Source organism: Macrotis lagotis, chromosome 2, assembly GCF_037893015.1.
Source record: "Macrotis lagotis isolate mMagLag1 chromosome 2, bilby.v1.9.chrom.fasta, whole genome shotgun sequence".
Lineage (NCBI taxonomy): Eukaryota > Metazoa > Chordata > Mammalia > Peramelemorphia > Peramelidae > Macrotis > Macrotis lagotis.
In genome coordinates this window covers 117,642,003-117,664,532 of record NC_133659.1, presented here as the reverse complement: position 1 = coordinate 117,664,532, position 22,530 = coordinate 117,642,003, and the positions used below count along the sequence as shown (strand labels likewise).

The following is a 22,530-nucleotide window of genomic DNA, read 5'->3' as shown; positions in this document are numbered from 1 at the left end:
ATTTGAGCTACAACCAACTCTAGGGTTCTAGATGGGTGATCTAAAGCCAATCATACCAACAAAGACTGAGGGTTGGGTTGAGGTGTGGGGAGATAGAAGCATCAACTTGTCATGCTAATGAATAACAAGCTAATATAATGTATTATAGAATTAATTATTTTCCTTATACTGATGATACAATATGGTAGAGTGTGACTCCTCCGTAATGATCTTGGCAGGAGACAAGATTAACACTTTGAAAAGTCTAAACTACTGTTCTATTAATGGTGACGTTTGAGTTGACATTACTCCACCCAGTGTATATCCACATCTATTGTATAATAAATGAATCAAGGCTCTATTACAGCAATAACTTGATATAACTGCCCCCCCCATCTCTTACTTTTCTTAAAAACAAGGGAAACTCCCGAAAATCCGTACCAATCTTTTCTTTTCTGCCCCTGTCTTGCCACCTTCACATACTGCTATAAATTGGTCTGTCTTGGAAGTGGGATGAGATAATGGTTCTCTACTTTGCATAATTAGTATAAACACTTTGAACAATTTTGAATTTTAGTTAGATAGGAGGAAAGAAAGTGTGACAAAGTCACCTAGGGAGAAAGCATTCTCTGACCTTATAGATAGTTCAAACTTTAAAGAAAAAAGAATCCACAAGATTTAAAGAAACATTTGTTGCCATCATACATCCTAAAATACACTTCAAGAATGTGTTCTGGAAGAACTCCGGGGCTCTTTGGGGTATCAATGATACATTTAATACACACTTTTTTTTTTGCAAGGCAATGGGGTTGAGTGGCTTGCCCAAGGCCACACAGCTAGGTAATTATTAAGTGTCTGAGGTCGGATTTCAATTCAGGTACTCCTGACTCCAGGGCCAGTGCACTATCCACTGTGCCATCTAGCCACCCCTCAATGAGACATTTAAAAGTATACTGAAAAGAGAAGAAGGAAGCTCAAAAAGGAATGCAGACAATCAGGGAAGTGTTAGTACCATGTTAACTTTAATAACTTTAAAAACACTGTACGACTAATGATTCTCTGTTCCTATATATTTTTCCTTTTCTATTCTTTGCATATGAGAAAGTTCAGGTTTGTGGATGTTTGTCAAATTCATTTAAAAAATTAAAGATTTCTTTTTTCTCATTCTTTTATGTAGTTCTAGATTCTGCATGTGGTTTACTCCTAAACTTTTAATGAAACCTCTCATTTGAGTTCCACAAGTTTTCTCAGAGGAATTTGAGAGAAATGCAATACAATGCCTTTCTGATATATTGGGGAGACTGGGTACAATAGGTGAAGCCTATAGCTCAGATTTGGTAACAGAAACATTCATGCTAAGGACAGAGAAATAGTTGATACATAGGTCTTCTTTTGCCTTTTTTTTAAGTAGAATGTTTTGCTATTGATTTTATCTAGTTCATTTTCTAGTGGAGTAATGGACTGTAGAAATTTTTATGTTTTAGATTAAAAAATAATAAAATTAATAGCTAGGATTGACATAGCCCCTTAAGCTTTACAAGGCACTTCACAAATTATCTCACTTTATCTTCACAATGACTCTTAGAGACAGTTTTCTTAACAAGTGAGGAAGCTGAGGCAGTCACACTTGCTCAAGGTAGCACAGGTAAGAAATGTCTGAGACCAGATTTGAACTTGGACCTTCCTGATTCCTGGTCCAGTACTCAATCTAATGCACTACTTTGGAGCAAAGAACTTATGGTTGAACTCCTATATTCTTCTTCTATTGTACATACTTTTCTCCATATGAGCCTTTCCTTTTCTTCCACAGATCTACAAATTAGGTTTATTAGTTTAGTATCGCCATTCTCTATATAACCACTCCACCAACCTATGTTATAGGATCCTAGAGCTATGAGATACTTGAGAGAACAGCTATATTGACTTCCCCTTTTACAGATGAGGAAACTGAGATGCAGAGGGGTTAAATTACTTGCCCAAACTCATACTATCATTAAATGACAGTCTAGATTCAGATTTAAGTCCTCTAACTTCAAACCCATCAGTTCTCCATTGTATCCTACTGTGCTTTTGAGGTTCCTGGAGTTGTCTCTTTTTTTTCTCCTGGCTAATACAAAGGAATGGAAATTATTCTTTTGGTAATTTCTAGGAGATATAGTATTACCAAAACCAAAATTCTATCAGTTATTGTGGGAGGGAACGATTAACATCATGCAAAATAATATTCAAGACTTTTAGTAATCAAGTTTACATAAGAATTCAGTTTGAGGGCTTAGAAGAATCTTAGAGATCAAATTCCTAGCCCAAACTTAGGCATTAGTAGATTGTTCCTTCAGTTAATCTGTTCTTCCTTGTTTCTTCTGGAAAAGGTCAAGTTATCCCTTTCTGAGCTCTTGGAATCCATTGGTTATTTACCCCTTCAAAATCAATAGATGAAAGATTAGAGGTTGGAGTTTTTCACATATGTAGTTACCCATATTTTAGTTCTAGAGTAATTCGAAGTCAAGAAATCTGAGTTTAAGTTTTACCTCAGCCAATTGAGGAACTATTGAAGGAATTGGGGATTTTAGCTTGGATATGAGAAGACTTGAGAAAGTGAAGTACTCTGGCTGTTTTCAAGTATTTTAAGAGCTATTGTGTGAGAAATATATGAGATTTGTCATTCTTGGCAAAGGAGTGTGAAACTAGGAACTTTCTGTGAAAGCTGTCTCAAAGAAGTAAAGAGTTTTTCTTTCTTGTTCAGATACAGTTTGGGTAAGGTGCTGTCTGGGGTCTCTCCTAGCTCAGAGATACTTATCACTGTCTGACTTACTAGCTGTGAGATCTATTGCAAATCATTTGATCTTTTTAAGTCTGAATTTTCTCATGTGTAAAATGAAGATGACATTTACACAATCTTCCTCAGAGAGTTGTTGTGAAGAAAGTATTTTGTCAACCTTAAAGCAGTAATGAGTTATTAATTAAATTGTCAAATTAGATTAGATTATTCATTAATTAAAGTATTATAAAGTTCTTCTTGGTGACCTTCTTCAAAAGTTGCATCCTCCTTTAGCGAACAGTGTATGTAAAATAGTCTGACCCTTTCAGGTAAGGGGCAAGAGACACAGGAGGGAAGGAAAAAATAACAATAGAAGAAAAAAAATTTCTTTGTGAGAATACTGTAAGTGATAATTCCTGTCTCAAGAGAGATTTGGAAACCAACAGAAAATGTAACAGATGTGCTCATGGCAGGTTACATTCAGTTGTGGATCCTTAGAGAGCAGCATCCCTTCTGGCTAGACCCAGTATCTTGCTTCACTCCCTGTAGAGCTGAATGACTCTTCTACACACTCCAAGTAGTGTGGTTACCACATACTGAACTACACAACTCACTCATCAGTCTTTGTTGCTGAAGAGAATCAAATGATCCCTGTTCACATTTCACAATGTCCCACACGTGCTGACATTCATTTGGAAAGTGCCATCTGTCAACAGGAACTGAAAACAAAGTCATTTTCCCAGACATCTTTGAAAAAGACACTTGCCTTTGTTCTCAGAGTGTACAGAACACTTCATAATTGTGGTTTCAATTTTGTGTGAAATGTGATTGATTTTAGCTCCGAGCCCTGGCAAGCACAATCCTTTACCTGAATAAAAGGAGGATAAATAAAATTATGAAAGCAACATTTGTGTTGGCCCCTTTTCTTGGCACAAGATCTCAAAGCTGATGGCAATTTATAACTGTGCTAAATGAGAAAGAAAGTATTGGGGGGAGATAAAAGGAGATGGGGGTGATAAGAAGAAAAAGGAGGAGGATGAGGAGGAGGAGAAGGGGAGGAAGAGGGTAAGGAGAGGAGGAGGAGAAAAGAAGGGGGAAAAAGGATAAAAGGAAGGAAAGAAGGAAGGAGGAAGAAAGAGAAAGGGAAAGAAAAAAAGATAGAGAAGATCTTGATTCTCTAAAACCCTCATTTTATGCCCTCTAAATAAAATGAAAATATTTGTAAAGCACTTTGAGGCAAAAAATCCCTGTTCTCTAAAGTTATTTTTCTATTATGTCTAATTGAATAGACAAAATTTCCCAAACTTCTAATTATGAGATGACTTTTTTATGAACACTCAAAGCCAAACGAGAATATGGCTCTATGAAGTGAAGATTCAGCTCAAAATGATAAAAAATTTAAATTCCTTTGTGAAACTTTACTTTCTTTTTCAGGTGATAATTGTACAGCACTTTGACAGAAGGATAAAGGAGAATGCCTGAGGAAATATAAATTTCCAAAGAAAAACAGCAAGTTATTGAAAATGCTGGTCTGGCTTATTGAAGAAATGCCAAGATAATAAGGAAAGACTTGCAGAAGGTCAGATTTGAATTGAGACTTGAAGGGAGTCAGGGAATTGAAGAAGCAAAAGTGAGGAAAGAGGGCCTTCCAGGAATGGGGACAACAATGAAACAGTATGGAAGTGAAAGATGAAGCATCACATGTGAGGAAGAGTAAAAAAGCTGTGAAGAATTTCATTTAAGAGTCCTGGAACATCTAAGGTGTTGGATGATTCAGTTCCATGGATTAGCCTACATAGCTACACAGAGTCCTTTCTTTGTAATTAAAGGAGAAAATATTCTTCAAGTTCCACATTATACTATAAAGAAAGGAAGACTTGGACAGATCAAAACTACTTTCAAATCAACTGGGATCTATTCAGTTCTCTGCAATTAATTTGAATGACTGCAATGCAGATGGGATAAATCTAGAGATCTGAGTCCAAGGTGCCCATAACACATAGGCCTGACTGACATATCCAAATTAGGAGCAGAACATTTTTTTCTGGCATTATCCTGCTTTATTTTCAATTTTTCCTTTTGTCTTTTAAAGATTGTGATATTGTCAAGATTATTATATTGTCAGTTTTATCTAAAACAATGATAATAAGACTTTCAATTATAATATTTAGCATTTCAGAGCATTTTAAGTTTTCCAAAGAGCTTTCCACATACTTTTCAATCATTCTCTAAGCCAGGTATTATTATTAATTAAATTGAAGTGGAAAGAAGTTAAGTGACTTGCCCAAGATTATTCATCTTGTGACTCGGACCTTCCTGACTACACATGCAGCCATCTATCCTCTGGGTCAAGAATGATTCCACTTTCAGGGACTCTTTATAAAAAATGCCATAAAATTCAAAAGTCCCTCAATGATCAGAGGCCTTTTGATAATGTAGAATTTATAAGAAATCTTAGAGAAAAACCCTGTAGTATTTTGGACCAATTGAATCTTCTGTTGCATCCAGTTCTGCTGTCGTTATAAAGACATTACAATGCATAATAATCACCCCTTACTGAATGCCATTTTAATCTTCAGTTGTACTATAGATTGTTTCTCTTGTCCTTTTCCATGAAATTCCTTAGTCATGCAAGAGGCAAGTGTGTAAAAAGAGGATAAACATTTCAGGGCCTCAGTTTTTTGTTTTTTTTTTACAATTATTGCTTGATGTTTACTTTTGCTTCCTGAAGTCAACCTTAAAACAGTCATAGAAATACATTTTCAAATCATCAGGTTGAGGGGTGGCTAGGTGGAACAGTGGAGGATAGGTGGCACAGTGGATAGAGCATGGGCCCTGGAGTCAGGAGTACCTGAGTTCAAATTCGACATCAGACACTTAATAATCACCTAGCTGTGTGGCCTTGGGTATGCCACTTAACCCCATTGCCTTGCAAAAAAGTAAAATAAAATAAAAATTAAAAAAAATAAAAAATCATCTGGTTGTAAGTGGGGGGGCTGCTGTTGGGGGGAGGACCGGGCAGGGAGGGCACTACCAGAGTAGTGTTTGTACTGAACTGTTATTCCCTAGAGGTGCTAAAAACCCACAGTAACAAAAAGAGTGGGGTGAAGAGTGAAAATTGTATCTAGGTAATAAAAACAAGGCATTTTACGAAAGGCTTTGAAGATCTGAATGCTTTCTAGTTAAAGCATATAATCTAGCACTAAAAGAGGTAGAGAAAGGAAAGACTGGCAGCTAGCATCCAAATTCAGATTCAGACATAAAGGTAACCTTTTATTATTTCTTAACAATTTTTCCCATGAACATGATAAACTGGATGAACTAATTTTCAGTTACAAAGTAAATAATTTAGTGCAAGACAAGTCTTTTAAATGGTCTTTGAGCTGCCAGTATTTTTCCTGCTGATTAGTGCTACATTTATTCTGAAACAAAAACTGCTTTGATCAACTGCTCCAAAACTTTCAGTTCCCTATTGATTGCAAGATTCAAATCCCTTTAGCCTCACATTCAAGATCCTCCATAATCCAGCTTCAAACTGTTTTAATACTCTCATCTCCCAATACTATTCTACAGTAATCTGGTGTTCATGGTCAGTTATTGATTAGCTAATCACTTTTCCCCTAAAAATCCCTTGTGTTTTCCTGCCTCTGTGTTTTTACTCATATTATTCCACTCACCTAGAATTTACAACCAAGACCAACTTTTTATCTTCTACATTAAACTTTTCCTGATCACATATTCTCAAATAAATTCTTCTGCCACAAAAACTTTCATAATGCTACAGTAACTTGTCAGTCATGGTCAGTTATTGATTAGTTAACTCACTTTACCCTCAAAATCCCTTGTACTTTTCTGCCTCTGTGTTTTTACTTATAGTATTCCACTCACCTAGAAACTACAATCAAGATCAATCTTTTATTTCCTCCATTAAACCTTTTCTGATCACACAGTCACAAAAAATTCTTCTGCCCTATAAACTTTCATAATGTTTATTTTCTTTTTGTTGTTATTGTTTGTTTTTTACAAGATGGTGGGGTTAAATGACTTGCCCAAGGTCACACAGCTAGGTGATTATTAAATATCTGAGGTTAGATTTGAACTCAGGTCTTCCTCTTCAGGGTTGGTGCTCTATCCACTACACCACCAAGCTGCCCCATGTTCACAATTTTCATAATTCATTTTACAACTATCATCTTGTGGCAAATTTTCTGTTTTATCTTGAACTGTTCTTAAAATTATGCTGTAATTTTTATGCTTGGGAATTGTTTCTTAAACTGTACTATAACTTCTTTAAGGTTGGGAAATGTCTTCATGTTTCTTTGATTCCCTCCAATTATTTTGCATAGTTCCTTGTGCACAGTAGACATTCAATAAATAGCTGTTCATGTGAAATTAAATTTCTATTTCATTAATTATTTTATAGCATATACATGAAAGATGAAAAACTAGACATATCCAACAGATTCAGTAGCAGTTATTCACTACAGCCTTTCCATATGATGAGAGAGTCAGCTGGGTTGCAAAAAATATATTTATAAAATTTTTTTTCTTTGTTTTTTGCAAGACAATGGGGTTAAGTGGCTTGCTCCAGGTCACATGGCTAAATATTAAATGTCTGTGGCTGAATTTGAACTCAGGTCCTACTGACTCCAGCACCAGTGCTCTATCCACTGCACCACCTAGATGCCCTGCAAATAATTTTCTTTACAGTTTGGAACAATCTTCATGAACCACAGAGAACTGGACCCACTGATTTTTTTTAAATCACATTCTACTCTGTTACACTTGTCTCGGAAAGCAATAGTTGCCTAAGTATTTTTGTCTCACATTTAAATAATCCATTAGTATTTACATAAGAATGCCCTGTTTCCTAAAAAGTATTTTTAAGGTATTTTAGCAGAAAGGGGAATGTGATTTTATGAAAAAAAAAAGGTTTTTTTACTCATACCAGTCCTTCACAATCAGTCTTGTGCTCATTCTCCATTACAGTTAAAAAAAAGAAACAAAACAAAACAAACACAATTTCACTGCAGCTATTATGTCTCCATGGAAAATTATTTAGTTCATTACAGTTTTCCTTGAGGAATGCATATTAACTGTAATTATATGTGGCACTTTTGAAACAATATAGCTTTGTTCCAACTAACTATTTCCTTGTCAAATATTTTAGACACATTAACTATAACCAACATGCTTTTATTTCAGCATGTTCATTGAAAACAATCTATTTTTCCTTCTTTTCAAACATGATATTTTCATTAAAGTTATTTCTTTTTACTGGAAAAAGTCACATTTTAATATAAAAACAGAAGGGAAGTAAAAGTCACATATGTAAATAGGTTCATGTACTTAAAGTTTACCAATATACCATGAGGGGTTATATTTTATTGATATAATAATAGAGGACTTGGTTTCAGTATCGTACATAATCCTTTCATACAGAGAAAACATAGCTTTAGCACAGAAACTCAGTAATGTCTTGGTCTTAGCATTTAGAGTTTTCATGCTACATTGTCTTTTTAAATTATGCAAACTCTACTACTCACCTGTACTGTTTAAGATGATTTTTTAAAAACATGCTTGATAAATATATTCATTAAAATATAGATCAATCTGATTTTATTTAACAAGCATTAAACATTTATTACTGCTACTACTACTAGGTAGCTTGTATTTATAAAGAGCTCTCAGGTTGCAAAGTGTATAAAAATATTATCTCATTTTTATACTCACAACAATCCTGGAAGGTTAAGTACTATTTTGATTCCCATTTTACAGATGAGAGAGCTGAGGCAATTGGGCATTAAATGATTTGGGTAGGGCCATACAACTAGTAAGCGTAAGGGAGGCCACGAAATCAGGTCTTCTTGCTCTAAGTGTTCTTTCTATTGTGCCACTTGTCTGTTCCATGTACAAAGCACTGGGCTAAGTTTGGAAGATTGAAAAACAGACATCAAAGTGTCTCTGCCCTTAAAGAGTTTACATTCTCCTTGAGGTAGATGGAATGAGGGCAAATTAAGGGAGTGGAAAGTACCCAGAAAACTGAAAACAAAATACAAAATAAGGGAATAATAAGGATGTTCATAAAGGAAAATGAAAACAAATAATCTAATTGCTTCCTTAGTCGTTTTGTTAACTTGTTAGTTCATTAAAGTTTGTTTTTTAAAAGCAGAATACTATTCTCATTAATCTAGGAATATTTAAGTGTGAACTAAATGATTCCTTCCAATAGTGATCTTTTTGGCCTATATTTCTCATTAACAATTTGTCTTGGTCATAAGAAGTTTCTATGAAACAAAAAGTTATCTACTTTTTGTTAAAATGATGCTAAAAGGTAGAATTTACCTTCCTATAATCAGCTCATTTGAGAATAATTATAGGTGAGCATGTATTTATTAATTTAGTGTCTTACATGTACTCCAGGTCAAAGATAGGTGATTATTTTTGAGGATTATACTAGCTTTTATGGATATTTGTTTTCATTATTTTGAACACATAAAAACCCCATTTTCATTTATTAGGTATATTTGTATAATTTCTCACCTCCTGGTGACTTTGCACAACACCCCCTCATTCAAATTCAATTCATGTACTTGCCATGGCAGCCCTGATGTAATGGTCTTCTACAAAAATACTTTTATTAGCAATAAAACTTTTTTTAGGTTTTTGCAAGGCAAATGGGGTTAAGTGGCTTGCCCAAGGCCACACAGCTAGGTAATTATTAAGTGTCTGAGATTGGATTTGAACCCAGGTACTCCTGACTCCAGGGCCAGTGCTTTATCCACTGTGCCACCTAGCTGCCCCCCATTAGCAATAAAACTTAAAAAACTGTGTGTGTTTTGGTGTGTTTGTATTTGTGCATGCACAGGTGTGTGTCTACTTCAGGGGTAGAACATATTTTGTTGCACAGATAAGCGTTTCCCTTCAGCCACATTCACCAAAATAGTATATATTATATGGACACCTAGACCTTTTCTAGTTTCTATTCTTTTCTCATTAAATCCCTTTCCAACTTTGAAGTATATCGAAATGGAGAACAATACTGGGACTCACAAATTATCCTTAAATCTGACAAAGATGTAGCAGAATCTTTAGGATCATTTTCAATGCAAAACTTTTAGTGAGATTAATGGTACAAATCTATTTTTACATAAATTAAAAAAACAATGGTGGACATTTATAGTTCTTTTAAAGTTTGAGAAGGACTTTACAAATTTTATCCTTATGACAACACTGGAAGAGTGCTGTTCAGCCATTTTCATTTACTTCTCCAATTCTTCATGACCTCACTTAGCATTATCTTGGTAAAGGTACTAGTGTGGTTATTCATTTCCTTCTCCAGTTAACTGTACAATTGAGAAAATTGAGTCAAACAGAGATTTGCCCATGGTCTGGGGCCAAATTTGAAGCATATTCTTTCTGACATTTAGCCCAACAGTTCATTCAGTGCCCAGCTGACACTAGTAGTAAGTAGCTGTTATTTAAATGGTTCCTTTAGGGTTGTAAAGTGCTTTACAAATATTATCTTGTTTTATTTTATTTATTTATCTTGGCGGTAGGTATTATTATTATTTACAATTTACAGTTAAGGAAACTGAGGTAGATAAAGATTTTTATTCTTAGTGACTTGCCTAGGCTCACACAGCTTAAGTGTTCAAGGTCATATTTGACCTCCAGATTCAGCATTTTATCTACCTGTGCCACCTAGTTGCTGGAGTTTAAAAAATATTTTAGAAAGAGGTTTTACTCTACTGTGCTATTGAGACATTGATATTTGTGTTCAAATCTTAAGCAGTTACTTCCTCATAGGACAATCTGACATTTGCTCAGAGATCTTTATACAAAACCTATAGGTTTGCATGATTCCATAGGAATTTACAAAGCTTTCTTTTGGTGCATCTTTCATACTATGAGAAATGAAAAGAAACCTGAAGATTGCTATATAAGTATTTGTAAGTATAGAGAAAATCCTTTTCAGGCAAAAGAAAATTCCTATTCTCTCCCTCTCCCTCTCCCTCTCCCTCTCCCTCTCCCTCTCCCTCTCCCTCTCCCTCTCCCTCTCCCTCTCCCTCTCCCTCTCCCTCTCCCTCTCCCTCTCCCTCTCCCTCTCCCTCTCCCTCCTCTCTCCTTCTCTGATATATATATATATATATATATATATATATATATATATATATATATGTATCTTAGAATTAGATTGAAGAGAAACTATATTGGGTGCTGCCTATCAATAGACACTTGTGTTCCCCCATGCAATTATTAAACAATGAAGACAGGCAAATTTGATAGACAGGAGAGGAAGACAGTTATCTGATTAGCAAAGTGGCTACCAAGGGGAGGCTCGGTGGTGCAGTGGATAGAGCACCAGCCCTGGAGTCAGGAGTACCTGAGTTCAAATCCGACCTCAGACACTTAGTAATTACCTAGCTGTGTGGCCTTGGGAAAGCCACTTAACCCCATTTGCCTAGCAAAAAACTTTAAAAAAAGTGGCTACCAGCAATGCAAAAAGAAAAGAAAATTTGGATTATGGCTTTGAATTTAAGTTAAAATATTAATCCACCCATATGACTCAACTCAATCCATTAGTCCTTTAGAAATGGAAGCTAAGGAACTGAGATTTAATTGAGTTGACTCCAGAATATCATTACTGAGATTCTACAACTAAAACAGAAGTGAGTAAAGAGCTTGTAGGATAATAAACAGAACTAGCATTTATACAAAGGCTCTACTGTTTACAAAGCATTTTGCATCTTTTATCTCATTTGACTAGTTATCTCAGTTTATCTGCAAAATATATGTCAAGCTAAACAGAACTATTTATCTTACAGAGCAAAGTGTCTAAATAATAAATTTTTTATCTTTCTACTATTATGTTTCTATAAACATAAATGGTAAATATATTTGTATATATAAGTTAACAATTACTTTTATACATACTGTATATGTGAAAGAGATGGGGTAGGATGGTATAACAGATTTCTGCTAGACTTAAAAGTTAGGGTGGGTTAAAATCCTGACTTTGAAGCATATTAACTATATGACGTTGCATAACTCAATCTCTCTGAGTCAAAGGCAATACTTTCAGAATGCAAATTATACTTTAGCTGAAATGTTGGGAGTAGTGTCCATACTGACAAGATCATAGGTTCTTGACATATTGATCTATATATGTGTGGTACTCACCTGATTTCCCTTTATCCTTTACATCTTGCCTGCTCCCTTTCACTATGTCCTTTGGAATGCATATTCCAGGATTAACAAATGTTTCTTCATCTTGGACCTTTTCCTTCCATGTTTACAGGGTAGAGAAGAGATTCTAAACCCGTGATTTCATTGGTAAAAGGAATCTCCATTGAAGAAATTCTCTTATTGCTGTTCAGTCATATTTTACTCTTTGTGACCCTGTGGCTCATAGCACACTAGAACCCTTCTTATCCTCTACAATTTCTTGAAGTCTGAACTAGTTCATGTTCATTGTTTCCATGGTATTATCCATGTCATCTTCTGTCATTCCCTTTTCTTTTGCCTTCAATCTTGTCCAGTGTCAGGGCCAGTCTTAGAGTTCTTTTTTTTCCCTCATAGTAGTAGTAGTAGTAGTAGTAGTAGTAGTAGTAGTAGTAGTAGTAGTAGTAGTAGTAGTAGTAGTAGTAGGTAAGATGTACATCTTGTCTTCCTGGTTAACATTTCCAGACTTTTGTTCTAAAACAGTCATTCTACAACAACTTCTTTGGCCATACTTTTTGTCCTTGTTTAGTTATTTTAGTCATGCCCAATTCTCTGTAAACTGATTTGGGATGTTATTGGAAAATATACTGCTATGATTTGCCATTTGCTTCTCTGTTCCATTTTACAGATGAAGAACTAAGGCAAACAGGATTAAGTGACTTGTCCAAGGTCAGATTTTAACTCAGGAAGATAAGTCTTATCCTTGTCTCTAGCATCTACTGATGTTCTGGTCACTTTTCTGTTTCTCTTTGATTTTTCTACCCTATCTGACAATCTTTTTTTTAAAAAAAGAATCTTTATTGTGAACTTAGCAATTACCAACAAACATTGTAATATACAAAAAAGAGCAAGGAAAAAAAAAGGTTTAACTGGAAACTATGAGCTATTATAAACAGTCACGTTTTTTTTGTTTTTTTGCAAGGCAATGAGGTTTAAGTGGCTTGCCCAAGGCCACACAGCTAGCTAATTATTAAGTGTCTGAGACTGGATTTGAACCTAGGTACTCCTGACTCCAGGGCCAGTGCTTTATCCACTGCGCCACCTAGACACCCCCTATAAACAGTCACTTTTAAAAGTTACATTATATATATACATACATATATATATATATATACATATATATATATACATATATATATATATTTACATTAAATTTAGCAAGGTAAAAATAAAATTATTCTATTTGGTTTTATCCCTTTTCATCCCCTGTGCATTTTTGAAAAAATACTTTATTGCTTCTCTTCTAGGAGCATATCTATCACTATCAGTCATTCAAACAAAAAAAGCATTTATTAATTCCCTACTTTGTAAGAACCACTAACATACTACTACTCTCTTCATTGAAATAACCTTAACAGTCCTTCATGACATCTCTGAAATATTTGTTATCTCTGGGAAACTTTAATATCCACATTAACATCCTTCAGTCTATCTTCACAATTTTTTTTAACTCCTCAGTTCCTACAACCTCTAACTCTACTCTATTATAACTATCCAATGGTTTGTTCAGACTTCTGAGCTCCATTTCTAAGACCATGTACTCAAAAATTTATCTCTGACCACAATCTATTGATCTTCCAATTCCTCCACTCCTTTATTCCTCCCATACCTTTTCCATGTCTATTTTGTGGCTTTTGGCACCTCTGTTTCTTCCAATTCTTCCAGTCTATCCAGACTGTTCTGACCTTATTTTCATCCCTAGGCAGTATTGTCTCTATAGTCAGTCATTTAGTCATTTCACTAATGCTCTTTCCTCTACCTTTGAACCATTTTCTCCCTTTGACCTTACCACTTTAGTGCTATGCTTAAGTTATGATCTCTCTCTCTCTCTCTCTCTCTCTCTCTCTCTCTCTCTCTCTCTCCCCACACACACAATTACTAATCAACTAAATCCAATGATTTATTTTCTGTTCCCACTCTTCTTGCCTTCTTACTGATGTTCAATACTACAGACCAGAATCACAAAAACACAGCATCACAGAGTTCTAGAATTGGAGAGGATCTCAGAGATCATCTTATGCAAGATAAACCTGAACAACAATTTTTTCTATGACATGCTATACAAGTGATCATCCAGCCTCAACAGGAAGACTTTCAGAACACCTTGCATCTCAAAACAATAAATTCCACTTTTGAATAGATATAGCCATTAGGAAGTTTTCCCTTAAATCAAACTTAAAATTAATATCTTTCTAACTTCCTCCATCTTTCCTGGAGTCAAACAGGTTGAACAGAATGGCTCTTCTACTTGATACTCCTTCAAAACTTGAAAATAACTATTATGTCCCAATATTCCTTATTTTTTTTTGACTTCTCCATCAGTTCCTTCAAATGTCCTAGGGCTTGTCAATACCTTCCCTAAAAGGGGTATCCGAAATTGAAAACAATGCTTCACATGTGATCTGATTAGGTGAAAAGACAAAATTATCACTTCACTGTGACTTTTTATTAAGTAGAATATTTCATTACAGGTTTTGGGGAGAAAGGACAGCCATATCAAACTATAATTTGTGAGACCTTGAAGTTACCAGATGTTTTCCAAATAAAGACTATCTAGTCATGTCTCCTCTATGTACTTATAAAGTTGACTTTTGAACCTATGTGAACCTTAAAATTCCTATTGTCTCATATGGTTTGTTTTAGTTCTAACATGTTAAATCCTTTTTTTCAGTCTTATTACTCTTTATGCTAATTATCCCTCACAGCTTTCTTTTATTTGCAATTTTGAAAAGCATGAGGGCTAAGTAATTTAACTAAGTTTTTATGTTAGTTATTGACAAAACACAAGACCAACATAGTTCTCTGTGACATTCCCTTAGACACTTCCTTCCAACTTGACATCTAGGACTGTCCATTCCAGTAGTTCTAAATATATTGCCATCTAGTCTACATTTCTCCATCTTTTTTTACTAGAATAGTATGAGAGATGTTGTCAAATGTCTTGATAAAATCTGCGTACAAGGTACTACCCCTTTCACATGTGAACAGTTTGACTGCTGAGAGGGGAAAAAGAACATTTGCATAAGAACATTTGGATGCATAACATTTGCATCCAAAAATAGATAAAATTGACTTGTGAAGAAAAGTAGTCTTTTGAATAAAATGTTAAGGAGAGACACAGGCTGTTCTGAAGACCAGATAGACAATTGCCTCTGAGATGAATGGACTAATGATACTTATCTAAAGAGAGAGTACTGGAGTAACATAGCTATAATACACTCTAGGCCATCAACTCATTCTCATGTAATATATTTTAGAGGCTCAAGGACAAAATTGTAAATAAAATAACTGTTAGAGAACTATAGAAAAAGCATATAAATTTGAGGTACATACCTAACAAAAACAATTGATTTTTTATTTATTTTTTTAACAATTGATTTTTTAAAAAAATTTTCATTACAGTAAAGATGAATCACTGCCCACCAAGACTGATTTGAGTCATTGGGAGATACTGGAAGTCTGAAAAAATAAGTTTTGAGAACAGCTTTAGGATTAGTTAGAAGAACAAGCAGGAGAATATGTTGAACAAGCTGGACTTAAAAGAAATTGGGGACAGAAGGAATAAAAGGCTACCACTAGAGAAAAATGTCTTCACTTGTCATGTTGAGAACTTATTGATTGGAAGAGAAGCATTGCTTTGTTGATTGGCTAGAGAAAGTCGAGTAGTTTTTGGAAAGGGGCAGTGTGTTGGGCCTGAAGTCAAGAAAACTCATCTTCCTGAATTCAGATCCAACCTTAGACACTTAGTAGTTGCATGAATTTGGGCAAGTCACCTCACCCTGTTTGCCTCAGTTTCCTCATCTGTAAAATGAGCTGGAGAAGGAAATGGCAAAAAACTCCAGTCACAGAGAGACAGACATATACGAAAAACAATTGAACAAAACAGCTCTTGGAAACTCATTGGAAGAGACAGAAATTTGTGATTATCTAAAATGTTCTCAGGATTTATTGCTCTTTAGTGTCATTTGTATCCCGAGAGAGGTAAAAGTTCTTAATATAGTAGAGAGTAGTAGGCCTTTTCTAGATAAGAAAGGAAAATGCAAGGGTCAGCTAGGTGGCACAGTGGGAGGATGGCTAGGTGGCACAGTGGATAGAGCACCAGCCCTGGAGTCAGGAGTACCTGAGTTCAAATCTGACCTCAGACACTTAATAATTACCTATCTGTGTGACCTTGGGCAAGCCACTTAACCCCATTGCCTTGCAAAAAAAAAAAACCTTAAAAATTTTTTTAAAAAAGGAAAATACACAGGGGGAAAATGAAGGGTTTTTTTTTAATTATGATTTGCTATGCTTTGCTGTAGAAAGAAAAATGAAGGGGTGGGGCTGAGATGGCAGAGTGAAGGCAGCTCTCCACCAGACTACTTCAAATGCCTTTAAATAATGGCTCTAATCAAATTTAAGACTAAGTGAAACAATTTTACAGCCCAAGGCTTGGAAGATCCACAGGAAAGGTCTGTTGCACAAGGATTAGAAAGGGCTGCAAGCCAGCCCAGGCCAGTAGCTGTGCTAGAGGGAACTCCAGTCATCCAGAAACAGCCTGTAGGGCATTTGGATTCCCAAGTACTTGGGTCCATGGCAACAGGTGGTTTCCAGACATCTCAACCCAGGCATTTCCAAGGACAACCTTGAAAGTCAAAGGGAAAACTGCCACTCCAGAGTGAGTACAGGCTTCAGCACAGACCTAGTCCGCAGGGACCAGGAGCAGACAAGAGGAGCCACCTGGTTGCTGCTTCCCAAGGATTCAGTCCACAAAGAGTAAGTAAGGTCAGGGGAGACTGCAGAGGTCTCTCTGTTCTCTCTCTCTCTGAAGCAGAACTCTGTTGCTTTGCTCATAAACAGATCCAGGTAGCAGTCTGGGCCCCAGTCTCAGAAAAAGGAGCTTTACTGCCATAGTAGAGCAGGGTCCCTCCTCAAAGCTCCATGGTAGAGGGGAGTGCTTGTGGTCAGCCACAAGGCAGGAGTGTATTCAGAGCCTCACATAAGACATTGAAAAAATTGAGGTCCCTTGAAGGGGGGTGTCCCTGAAAAAACCTCAAAAGCTTGGGAAAGCTTGTTCTGGAAGCAAAGAACCACCACAAAGAGTTAAAATCAAGTCATAGGCTGGAGAAATGAGCAAACAACAGAAGGAAAAAAAAGTCTGATCATCAACAATTACTTCGGTCCCATGGAGGATCAAAATACTCACTCAGAAAATGACAAATTCAAATTCTGTATAAAGCCTCCAAGAAAAATATGAATTAGCCTCAGACCTTGAAAGAGCTCAAAAAAGATTTTGAAAAGCAAATAAGGGAGGTAGAGGGAAAATTGAGAAGAGAAATGAGAGTGGTGCAGGAAAATCATGAAAACCAAGTCAGTAACTTGGTGAAGGAGATACAAAAATACTGAAGAAAGTAGCATTTTAAAAATCAGTTTATGTCAAATGGAAAAAGCAGTCCAAAAGATCAATGAGCAGGATACCTTAAAAAGAGCAGAATTGGCCAGATGGAAAAGGAGATACAAAAACTCTCTGAAGAAAATTATTCCTTCAATTATAGAATTGGGCTAAGGAAAGCTGATGACTTTGTGAGAAATCAAAAAACAACAAAACAAACCTAAAAGAATGGAAAAGTAGAATAAAATGTGAAATATCTCACTGGAAAAACAACTGACCTGTAAAACAGATCCAGGAGAGATAATTTAAAAATTGGGGGGCTAATTTGTATTCAGAGAAAGAATTATGGACTTTGAACAAAGACCAAAGACTATTACCATCAAATTAGAAAAAAACATATTATTATTTAATTTTACTATCTCATACTTTATTTTTCTTCCTTAAGGATATGATTTCTCTGTCATCACATTCAACTGAGATCAACGTATAACATGGAACCAATGTAAAGACTAACAGAATGCCTTCTGTGAGGGGTGGGGGAGGGAATCAATAATGGGGGAAATTTGTAAAACACAAAATAAATAAAAAGTTTGTCATATAAATTATTGGATTACCTGAAAGCCATGGTCAGAAAAAGAGCCTAGACATAATTTTTCAAGAAATTATCTAGGAAACTTGCCCTGAGATCCTAGAATCAGAGGGTAATAGAAATTGAGAGAATTCACCAATCACTTCCTGATAGAGATCCCAAAATAAAAACTCCCAGGAATATTATAGCCAAATTCTACAGCTCCCAAGTCAAGGAAAAAATATTACAAGTAGTCAGAAAGTAACAATTCAATTCAAATATTGTGAAATTTCAGTCAGGATTACACAGGATTTAGTAGCATCTACATAAAGTTTCATGGGGCTTGGAGTATGATATTCAGGAAGGCAAAAGAGCTTGGACAACAACTGAGAATCAAGTACTTAGCAAAACTGAACATCCTCTTTCAGGGGAAATGGTGGATATTCAATGAAATAGGCAACTTTCAAACTTTCCTGTTGAAGAGACCACAGCTGAACAGAAATTTTGATCTTCAAGGATTGAGATGAAGCATAGAGAGGGTGTACAGGAAGGGCAAATTATGAGGGATTTAATGATATTGAACTGCTTGCATTCCTGAACAGGTAGCTAATATTGATATCTCCTATGAAGCTTCTCATTTATTAGGGTAGTTAGAAGGAAGACATTTAGGTAAGGCACAGGAGGGAGTTGAATATGAAGGTATTAATATATTATAAAGATGTAGTTAGTAGGCAAGAAAGGAATGTACTTGGAGAAAAGGTAAAGGAGAGTTGGAATGGGGTGGGGAGCAGGGTGTAAGTGATAGAAGAGAGGGAAGATTGTGGGAGAGGGCAGTAAGAAAGAACACATTTTTGAGGGGGGGATAAGATGAAAGGACAGAGAGAATAGAGTAAATGGGAGTAGGGAAGAATAGGATGGAGGGAAATACAGCTACCAATAGCAACTATGGGGGAAAATATTGAAGCAATTTCTCAGATGGACTCAAGAAAAAGAATATTATCCATCCCAAAGACAGAGGTGATAGTATCTGAATACAGACTGAAGTACACTTTTTTCCTCTCACTTTATTTTTCTTGAAGTTTCTCTTTTTGTGTGTGTATGGGGGGTATTATATTTAATTTTCCCCCAAGACTGTTGTTGTATTGTGAAAAAAGAAATATATAATAAAAAAATAGAAAAACAATAGAATTGATTCAACAAAGCAGAATACTGTATTTGCAGATCTAAGGAATTTGAAAGTTCTCTCACTAAAGGGAACATCTTGTCACTGAGAGAATGCATTTTTTCCCCTCAATCTCTTGTTAAGAGTGATTATGAGTTAAAAGAGTCTGGCTCATTAGCTTGAAAGCAGAGGAGGAAAGGCTTTGCCAAACAGGAATGTAGTAAGAACCAGAAGAGAAGAATGGTTAGCAGAAAAGGTTTTACGAATGGCAGATTGTTTCTGACAGAATCAAGGACCTCAATACCTGCAGTTCAAATCTCTGAGGTGCTCTAGGTACAAGGGTTTACCCATGTCTATACCTTGGTTCTAGGTTTAAGTGTGTTCCCACTTTCCCTTAATAAACACTGTGAATCTTGGTGGGTGAGTGTGACCCAGGTTTGTAGGTAGACTGGGGTGTTTTGCTTATTTATGTTTTTGCTTTCTATTGAGTAAATATATGGTTATTTTTTATTTAACTTTTTCATTTAGCTTTATGTTTAAGAGTTAGTGGTGTTGTGGGACTAATTTTGTGTATTTGGAAGCATACTAGCTCAGTAACTGTAGTGGCAAGTAGGAGAATACACAGACACAAGCCAAAGCCTCTTAGACTCATGGGGGGGGGAGCAGATGGGAGGGAGAGAGAGAGAGAGAGAGAGAGAGAGAGAGAGAGAGAGAGAGAGAGAGAGAGAGAGAGAGAGAGAACAAGAACACAGTTGACCTGGACAGGGGAAATTCAGATCAGCCCAAATCCATACAGGTCAGAGATGAGTCTACCCAGAGATAGAAGAGAGCAGGAGAGCAGGATGGTTATATATGTTATATTGGTACCATATTCTCATGCTACATTGACCTGAGAGTACAGAACTCTACCACATCTGAACTACAAAACAAACATAGTAAGGGTTAGCATAAATTGGTAAGCTCTTTCTATAATATTTCCTTAATTTATTTTAATTTTTTTCTAAAAAGAAAATATGGCTAGCCTACTGTGACCTCTTCATGAAACCATACTGGATCTTTGGCAAAAAAGAGTATCCCCCTCCCAGATATGATTCCTTACCATTTTATCCTTTAAATATGTTTTTTTCAACTGTTCTTTTTAGACCCTCTATCCATTGACTTCTACATTCCACCTTGGTGAGCTCAACTATTCCTGTGGCTTCAATTGTCACCTCTATGATGATGACTTCCAAATCAATCTTTTTCTTATATCCTTTTTTTCTAAAGTTCCAGCACAAAATTTCAAATTTCCTGCTGAACATTCCTCAGGAATCTCAGAATCAACATTATGATTGTAGGATCATGTTGCTGGAAGGGTCCTTAGAAAACATCTACTCCTTTTTAAAAAAAAAAAACTGAAATTCAGGGAGGCTTAAGGTACTTGCCAAAATCACAGAGAATGCAAACACCAGAGATAGAATTCAAATCCAGACCTTTTTCTCCCAGAGTTAGTCTTCTCTTGGTGCTACCATGCTTCCTCCTCATTGTAATATGTTCATTCTCTAAATGTCTTTATTTGTGGTAAGGGAAAAATCTTAAATTTAGGTATGAATCTTTTCTTTTCACCCCATATATTCAATGTTGCCATTTTTTTCTAAATTTCTATTTCCCTGTTATCTCTTGCAACTGGTCCCACCTCTTCACTCTCACTAAAATCACCCTATCACAGACCTCATCTCTTCTTGTCTAGATACTAACAAGTCTTCCTGTTTTCAAACTATCTCCATTCTTATCCATCCTCTATAAACATTTACAATGCCTCTTACAATTATACTACGATGCTCATATCTCTCCTCTACACAAAAACTTCTTCTATTTTCCCATTTCTTTCTGAAAAATGTATATGTTTATGAGTAGTCAATACCTTCCATAAACTGGATTCAACCTCCTTTTATAGTTACTTATCTTAAACTATTTTCTTCATTAATTCTATATTCCAATCAGGCATGATTAGGCTATTCCTTCCATATGTTTCTCTTATTTTGCTTATGTTTTTTTCTCATACCTGTTACAATCCTTCCTTAAGATGATGCCACCCTGTTCAGATGATACTTTTTTCCATGAAGCCTTCCTTAATTCTTGTTCAATCTAGTCATTTTGTGTCTAAGTCTCTGTGACCCTATTTGTGGTTTTCTTGGCAAAGACACTGAAGGCAAAGGCAATAAAGGCTGTCATTTCCTTCTTCAGTTCAGCTCACAGATAAGAAAACTCAGACAAAGAGGGTTAAGTATCTTAGCCAAGGTCACATAACGACTAACTGTCTGAGGTCAGATTTGAACTCAGGAAGATGAGTTTTCCTGACTCTAGATATGGCACTGCATTAACAGTGCCAGCTAGCTGCCTTAATTCCTATTCCCACTCATATAAAATCAATTCTGCTCAAATTTTTTTGCCTGAAAATCTCTCTGTCTCTCTATCTCTGTCTGTCTTTCTGTCTCTTTTAGAATTTAAAGTAACAGAAATGAAGGACAAACAAAAAGAGAAAGTGTATAATATAATGGTTATATTTCTAAGTATTTTTACTTAAGGTTTAAAAAAATATCCTTAAAAAAAGTCCTGAGAGTGAGAATACAATGTATACCATAGTAATCTATGAATAAGAAATTCTAGCCAGAAGCAATAGGTAATAATAGTAAAAAGGGAAAGCAAATACAAATTTTTTCCCCTGGGGCATTACCAGCTGAAGTCCCATTAACTTCATTCCTATTGTTGCTTATTCCTCAGATTCTATGATCCTTCACTTTTCTGTTTTGATGAAACCCTTTCCCCAAGATCATTGTTGGCTTGGAGTTGAGTCAAGAGGATTCTGCCCTCCTTTGCTGAGATAGGGCTAGTAAGACACAACTGGGTTCTTTGGGAAAAAGAAAAGTTTAATCTGCATTATTAACATTTTATTAAGAATAGATAATCAATAAAATAATACATCAAATCCTGGTTGTAGCAACTGTGCTTTCTGAGTTTTAAATATTCATACTGAAAAAATAACACTAGGTTTCACAAGCCACTTAGAACAAGTTCCAGCACACCCCTGTCTGTTACTGTTTCCTTGGGTTTTGTGAAGGGTCCTAAGAACCTAACATTATTTCTCATAGAAAATGTCTAAAGTTCCAAGTTTCAGTTGAATTGCCTCTTTATAAAATGTTGAGTAGCTATATATCCATATATTCATACCTACATTGGCATAAAAAAACAGCTGACAATGAAGAAGCACTTATAGTTTAAATCTTCCTTTCAGTTTAAAGGCTTAGAGAGTTGCTTAAAGTTTGGAGAGGTTTCCAGAGCTAGTTTCTGCCAAGGATAGGACTTATATATCTGTCTTCCTGGCTCTGAGAACAGTTCTCCATCCATGATGCTATCATAATAATCAATATTTAATATATATCCATACAAACAAAAAAGAAAAATACATAACATAATATAGCAGATAA

General features: G+C 35.6%; 1 protein-coding gene across 4 annotated transcripts in view; it reads right to left on the bottom strand.

Moving 5' to 3' along the window:
* Window positions 1-22,530, bottom strand: part of KCNK2 (potassium two pore domain channel subfamily K member 2) — a 204,007-nt gene that overhangs the window by 39,866 nt on the left and 141,611 nt on the right. The gene's annotated exons all lie outside the window — the stretch shown is intronic.